The sequence below is a fragment of the Cnephaeus nilssonii genome (genome assembly GCF_951640355.1).
Source record: "Cnephaeus nilssonii genome assembly, chromosome: 5".
Taxonomy (NCBI): domain Eukaryota; kingdom Metazoa; phylum Chordata; class Mammalia; order Chiroptera; family Vespertilionidae; genus Cnephaeus; species Cnephaeus nilssonii.
In genome coordinates, this window is record NC_137076.1 from 8,139,770 (window position 1) to 8,147,263 (window position 7,494).

At 45.7% G+C, this 7,494-nt stretch overlaps 1 pseudogene across 1 annotated transcript; it reads right to left on the bottom strand.

Annotated features, from left to right (window-relative positions):
* Positions 1 to 364: 364 nt before the first annotated feature.
* Positions 365 to 1,429, bottom strand: LOC307100101 (glyceraldehyde-3-phosphate dehydrogenase-like; annotated as a pseudogene). Its single transcript has one exon. The product of its transcript is annotated as a glyceraldehyde-3-phosphate dehydrogenase-like (transcript).
* Positions 1,430 to 7,494: the final 6,065 nt, after the last annotated feature.

Consider the following 7,494-nt stretch of genomic DNA (forward strand, 5'->3'; position numbering starts at 1 on the left):
GCTTGAACTACAGTTCCAGCAGTTTTTTGAAACTTAATGCAACTACAAAGGAATTTCCATATTTTGAAATTCATTTAACTGCAATTTATGAGTTTCTACCTAATCTTCAATTTTATTTATTTATTTATTTATTTATTTATTTATTTATTTATTTATTTATTTATTTAATTTGGCTGGGTACAGTGAACTTTATTGATTGTGCATGACAAGTAGGGCTCCCTACACCCCTCCCCTTCTTCAGGGGGTCTGGGATGGAAACGGTTGTCAGGAGATTCTCAGTGTGTCGGGGATCGATCTGGGGCAGGGACTCCCCAGCAGCTGAGGGCCTCTCTTCCTCTCGCTGGGGCTGGTGGTCCAGGGGTTCTTACTCCTTGGAGGCCATGGGGACCATACGGTCCACCACCCTGTTGCTGTAGCCAAATTCATTGTCAGACCAGGAAACGAGCTTGACAAAGTGGTCACTGAGGGCAATGCCAGCCCCAGCATCAAAGGTGGAGGAGTGGGTGTCACGTTAAAGTCGCAGGAGACAGCCTGGTCCTCAGTGTAGCCCAGGATGCCCTTGAGGGGGCCCTCTGATGCCGGCTTCACTCCCTTCTTTATATCATCGTATTTGGCAGCTTTCTCCAGGCGGCAGGTCAGATCCACAACCGACACGTTGGGGGTGGGGACACGGAAGGCCATGCCAGTGAGCTTCCCATTCAGCTCAGGGATGGCCTTGCCCACAGCCTTGGCAGCGCCGGCAGAAGCAGGGATGATGTTCTGGGCAGCCCCTTGCCCATAATGCCACAGCTTCCCAGAGGGGCCATCACGGTCTTCTCGGTGGCGGTGACGGCATGGACTGTGGTCATGAGTCCCTCCACGATGACGAAGTTGTCATGGATGACCTTGGCCGGGAGGGCCAGCAGTGGGTGGTGCAGGAGGCACTGCTGACCATCTTGAGGGAGTTGTCATACTTGTCATGGTTCACACCCATCACAAACATGGGGGCATCCGCAGAAGGGACAGAGGTGATGACCCTCTTGGCTCCGCCCTTCAAGTGAGCCCGGCCTTCTCCATGGCAGTGAAGTCACCGGTGGACTCCACAGCATACTCAGCACCAGCATCACCCCATTTGATGTTGGCGGGATCTCGCTCCTGGAAGATGGAGATGGGCTTTCCACTGATGACAAGCTTCCCGTTCTCAGCCTTGACTGTGCCTTTGAACTTGCCATGAGTAGAATCATACTGGAACATGTAGACCATGTATTTGAGGTCAATGAAGGGGTCATTGATGGCGACAATATCCACTTTGCCAGAGTTAAAAGCAGCCCTGGTGACCAGGCGCCCAATGCAGCCAAATCCGTTCACTCCGACCTTCACCATCGTGTCTCAGGGTTGTGGCTGCTGGCACAGCGCAGGAGGAGAGGCTGTCTGACGAACAGGAGGAGCAGAGAGCCTAATCTTCAATTTTAAATGATTACTCTGCAATGTAATAATATGCTAAAAGGCAGCTATGAAGAGGAGTCTAATAGTATTTTCTCTCTTCCTGGTCACTTAATCATTACTGGAGAAAGTCATAAAATTTTCCTGACTTTTTTCTCTATTATTTTCTAATTCCTTTATGTTGAAATTGATCCCTTTCTTCTTATGTTCCCCTGGGGGAAATGGTTAAACATATAGAACACTTCAATGTGCATGAGAACCACCTAGAAGGCTTGCTAAAATGCAGATTCTTTTTAAAAAAATTCTTTATTGTTGAGAGTATTACAGATGTCCCCCTTTTCCCCCCATTGCCCCCCTCCACCCAGTTCCCTCCCCACCCAAGCCTTCATCACCCTACTGTCTGTGACCGTAGGTGTGATCTTTGGTTAATCTCTTTCCTCTCCCTCCCCTCCCCCCTTCCCGCTGAGATTCATCAGTTTGTTCCATGTTTCCATGCCTCTAATTCTATTTTATTCACCAATTTATTTTGTTCATCAGATTTCTTGTTTATTTTGATTTTTAGATTCAGTTTTTGGTAGATATGTATTTGTTGCCATTTTATTGCTTATATTTTTAATCTCTCCTCCTCTTCCTCTTCCTTCTCCTCCTCCTCCTCCTCCTCCTCCTCCTCCTCCTCTTCCTCCTCCTCTTCTTTTTCAAGAATACCCTTCAACATTTCATGTAATACTGGTTTGGTGGTGATGAGCTCCTTTAGATTTTTCTTGTCTGTGAAGCTCTTTATGGGACCTTCAATTCTAAATGATAGCTTTGCTGGGTAGAGTAATCTTGGTTGTAGGTCCTTTGAATATTTCTTGCCACTCCCCTATGGCCTACAAAGTTTCTGTTGAGAAATCAGCTGACAGTCATATAGGCACTCCCTTGTAGGTAACTAACTGCTTTTAATATTCTGTCTTTAACCCTTGGCATTTTAATTATTATGTGTCTTGGTGTGGGCCTCCTTGGGTTCTTTATGTTTGGGACTCTCTGTGCTTCCTGGACTTGTAAGTCTATTTTTTTCACCAGGCAGGGGAAGTTTTCTGTCATTATTTCTTCAAATGGGTTTTCAATATCTTGTTTTCTCTCTCCTCCTTCTGGCACCCCCATAATGCGAATGTTGATGTGATTAAAGTTGTCCCAGAGGCTCCTTACACTATCTTCATATTTTTGGATTCTTTTTTCTTTTTGCTCTTCTATAGTTAAAGACACTTTTAGATCTAGTTTTTAAATCCATTCATTAAAGATGCTATAGATTTCCTTCTCAAATTACCAAGCAATTATCTCACCCCTTTTTATTGAATGATGGTGTTAGAGAAAATTTTCTTCTTTCCAAATGACTAGGAAGTACTTTTAAAAATAAATTACTAGATCCAGGATGGTGGCAGAGTAGGTAGATGTTACACCCATCTCTTACCAGGACCAAACTAAAGTATAGAACAGTCAACCTGAACAACTAACTAAAAATAGCTGAAGAGAAGTCTTATAACCAAAGATTTAGAAAAGAAGCCACATTGAAACTGGTAGGAAGGGCAGAGATGCACAAAGGGCTGATCCCACTCCCATGCGTGACAGCTGAGATTCTAGAGGGATATCTCAGCTGCAAAGGGCCCCCCTGTGAAGCGTGGGGTTTCAACCACCAGCTGGGCTCCCCAGGTCAAGGCACCAGAGCTGGGAAGAGGCACCCACATAACATCTGGCTGTGAAAATAAGCGGGGATTTTGTCCACCTGGGAGAGATGGGAGTCTGCTAGATACATAGGCACCCTCTTAAAGAGCCAATACACAAAGTATCATTCGCAACCATTCACCCTGGGCTCTGGTGGAGTGAGGGTGGAGGAGAATAGAGTTGCCTGAGGAGAGACTGGCTTTGTGGCTACAGGGAAGCTGAAGAGACAGCCGCCAGCATTCCTGTGCTGAGTCCATCTCCCACACAGAAGATACTACCTTTATTGGGTGGAGAACTCCCCTCCATGCAGCATCAGCCTGGGGGAATGCAACGCCCATCCTCTTGACTCCCTGATACCCAACCTGAAGAGCGTGGGCCCTGCTGAGGAGTCAGCTGCCTGGGCCTGGGTGTAGAAGACCTAGCAGACTCAAGGGGTATCAGTGACTGAGTTGTGTGGCTTTGAAGTGGGGGCCATTCCACCCACTTTTTGGTGAATCTGACTGGTGTCACTTCCCTTGCAGGGGAGACCCACGAGCCCACCCTCCTGACTCCTGCTCTCTCCTGCTGAGGTCTGGGCAGAAACCAGGACAGACTTGCTGTGTGGCTCTGGGGTCGGGGCCACTCATGCCACTTTCCTTCAGGCCTGACCGGCCCCTCCCCCTCACAGGAAATCTACCATCTACTAGCCCCACCCTCCCTTTCCCCTCTGCTGTGATTGAACAGATTCTGGCACAGCCTGAATTGTGTGGTTCTAATAAGACCATTGTCCCCTCACACACCTGACCTGTGCGGAGCCCTCCCTTCACAGGGCCAAATCTTGCTCCTTTTGGATCTGATAAACTCTGCTGGCCTCACTCTGCCGACTCCCTAGACTCTGCCCCACCATGAAAGTGTGTGAACACCAGAGGGTGGCAGCTAGACTTGGTAACCCTGGGACATTTGCTGAGTGGCCTCAGACCCAGCACTGGCACCGAGTTTGAACACCACTCGCCCTACCTGGTGACTAACTGAGAACCTGCCTTGTCCAACTGGAGTAGCGCCAGAGGCTGTTTCAGCGATTCAGCCTGACAGGCAGCCGGCAAGCAGAGGCAGGTGGAGGCGGACCTCAGGGTGCGTTGGGACTTTTGCTGACCTGTCCCCGGGCCTGGTGCTAAAATAGCCAGCCTTAGTGCACAGGTGGGTTCTACCACACGCACCCCAGCAGAGGTAGCCACAAACTGTAGGTCCCTCTGTTGCTCCAAACAGGTTGCTCAGGCCCAGTCACAGGCAGCATCTGACATTGGACTGTGCCACAGTCCCTCCCAAGTGGCCCAGAACCATACATCCAGTGGCCAGATTCAGACAATATCAGCGCAGGATCTGGTTAGCTTTGCAAGTGGCATATCCGAAGGGAGATCTAGGCAGGCACCGGACCCGGCCGAGGAGAATTCCACTCAGTGTGATCAGCACTGCACAGCAGCTCATACACTGTGGTCAGGGTTGATTCTCATATCCAGCCAGGCTGAGGGTGGAGACCACCCATGAATGGGCCAATAGCAATCAAGTCTCAATGACAAGAGGAGGGCCCACATAATCCCTACAAGGGACATTTGTGAAACACTCAGCTCAGGTGATCAAGGAGACTACACAACAGGTTCCCGCAGGACACATACTACTGAAGGCCACCCTACAAAGACTGGGAGCCATAGCAGATCTACCTACAGAAAGAGGCAGCCAAAATGGGAAGAAACGTGCCTTAAAAGAAAGAACAGGAGAAGGCTTCAGAAAAAGAGCTAAGTGAAATGGAGGAAAGCAGAGATAGAGTTCAAAAGAATGGTTATAAGGATGCTCAGGGAACTTAGTGAGGACTGCAAGAGCACAAAAAAGGACATAGAAACCAGTAAGAAGATCTGGTCAGAAATGACAAATACAATATCCAAAGTAAAGAATACACCAGAAGGAATAAACAGTAGTTTGGATGAAGCAGAGGATTGAATCAGTGATTTGGAAGACAAGGTAGCAGAAAACACCCAGAATGGCAAAATAAAATTTTTTTTTTAAAAACGAGGATAGTTAATGGGACTTTGGGGGCAACATGAAGTGTACCAATATCCTCATAATAGGGATACCTGAAGGGAAAGAGAGAGAAGAAGGAATTGAGAATTTACTTGAAGAAATAGTGACAGAAAACTTCCCTAAGCACAAAAAGACACACAAGTTCAGGAAGTGCAGAGAGTCCCCAAATAAGATGAAACCAAAAAGGCCCACATCAAGACACATCAGAATTAAAAAGGCAAAGGTTAAAGACAAAGAGAGAATCTTGCCCTGGCTGGTGTGGCTCACTTGATTAGAGCATTGTTCTGTGCACCAAAGGGTCAGGGGTTCAATTCCCAGTCAGGGCACATACCCAGGTTGCAGGTTCGATCACCGGTTGGAGAGCATATGGGAGGCAACTGACCAGTTTATCTCTCTCACATCAATGTTTCTCTGTCTCCCTCTTCCTCCCTCCCCATTTCTTTCTCTTTAGAATCAACAAAAAACATGTCCTTGGTGAGGATTAAGAAAAAGAGAGAGATAATATATTTTTTACAAAATTATCTTTATTGTTGAAAGTATTACAGATGTCCTCCCTTTTTCCCCCACTGACCCCCTCCACCCGCATCCACCCCTCCCAGGCCTTCCCCACACTATTGTCAGTGTCCACGGGCTCATATATTTATATAGTTTCCCCGGTTAATCTTTCCCCACCCTCCCCACCCCCGCCTTCCCCCTGAGATTTGTCAGTCTGTTCCATGCTTCTATGTCTCTGGGTCAGTTTCATTCTTCAGTTTATTTTCTTCATTTGATCCCACATATGATTGAGATCATGTGATACATCTTTCTCTGACTGGCTTATTTTGCTTAGCATAATAATATCCAGGTCCCTCCATGCTGTCTCAAAGGGTAAGATATCCTTCTTTTTTACTGCTGCATAGTATTCCATGGTGTAAATGTACCACAGCTTTTTTATCCACTCGTCTACTGATGGGCACTTGGGCTGTTTCCAGATCTTAGCTATTATAAATTGTGCTGCTATGAACATAGGGGTGCATACATTCTTTCTGATTGTTGTTTCAGGTTTCTTAGACTATATTCCTAGAAATGGGATCACTGGGTCAAATGGCAGTTCCATTTTTAATTTTTTGAAGAAATGCCATACTGTTTTCCATAGTGGCTGCACCAGTCTGCATTCCCACCAGCAGTGCACTAGGATTCCCCTTTCTCCACATCCTCCCCAGCCCCTGTCATTTGTTGATTTGTTGATGATAGCCATTCTGACAGGTGTGAGGTGATACCTCATTGTATTTTTAATTTGCATTTCTCTGATGATTAGTGACTTTGAGCATTTTTTCATATGTTTCTTGGCCATCTGTATGTCCACTTTGGAGAAGTGTCTATTTAGGTCCTTTGCCCATTTTTTAATTGGACTGTTTGTCTTCCTTTTGTTAAGCTGTATGAGTTCCTTATATATTTTGGAAATTAACCCCTTATTAGATGTATCATTGCCAAATATGTTCTCCCATGCAGTGGGCTCCCTTTTTGTTTTGTTGATAGTTTCTTTTTCTGTGCAGAAGCTTTTTATTTTGATGTAGTCCCATTTATTTATTTTTTTCTTAGTTTCCCTTGCCCTAGCTCAGTGATGGGCAACCTTTTGAGCTTGGTGTGTCAAACTTCGCCAAAAAACTGAGCATAACTCAGGTAGTGTGTCACTTTGAGGAAAAAACATTATTTCGCAAATGTTTCATCCTCAGGAGCAGCAAATGTTTCATCCTCGGCATGCGGCCGCCTCAGCGGCTGCGTGTCATCAGAAATGGCTACACGTGTCAGTGCTGACACACGTGTCATAGGTTCGCCATCACTGCCCTAGGTAATGTATCAGCAAACATATTGCTAGGAGAGATATCTGAGATTTTTATGGTTTCATGACTTACATTTAAATGTTTTATCCATTTTGAGTTTATTCTTGTTTATGATGTAAGTTGGTGGTCTAGTTTCATTTTTTGTATGTGTACCTGTCCAATTTTCCCAACACCATTTATTGAAGAGACTGTCTTTCCTCCATTAAAGCTCTTGCCTTCTTTGTGAAATATTAATTGAGCATAACGGCGTGGGTCTATTTCTGTTCCATTGATCTATATGCCTGTTCATGTGCCAGTACCAGGCTGTTTTGATGACAATGGCTTTGTAATATAACTTGGTATCTGGTATTGTGATCCCTCCACCTTTGTTTTTCTTTCTTAAGATTGCCGCAGCTGTTTGGTTCCATATAAAATTTTTGGAGTTTTTATTCTAGATCTGTGAAATATGCCATTTGTATTTTAATAGGGATTGCACTGCATCTATAGATTGCTT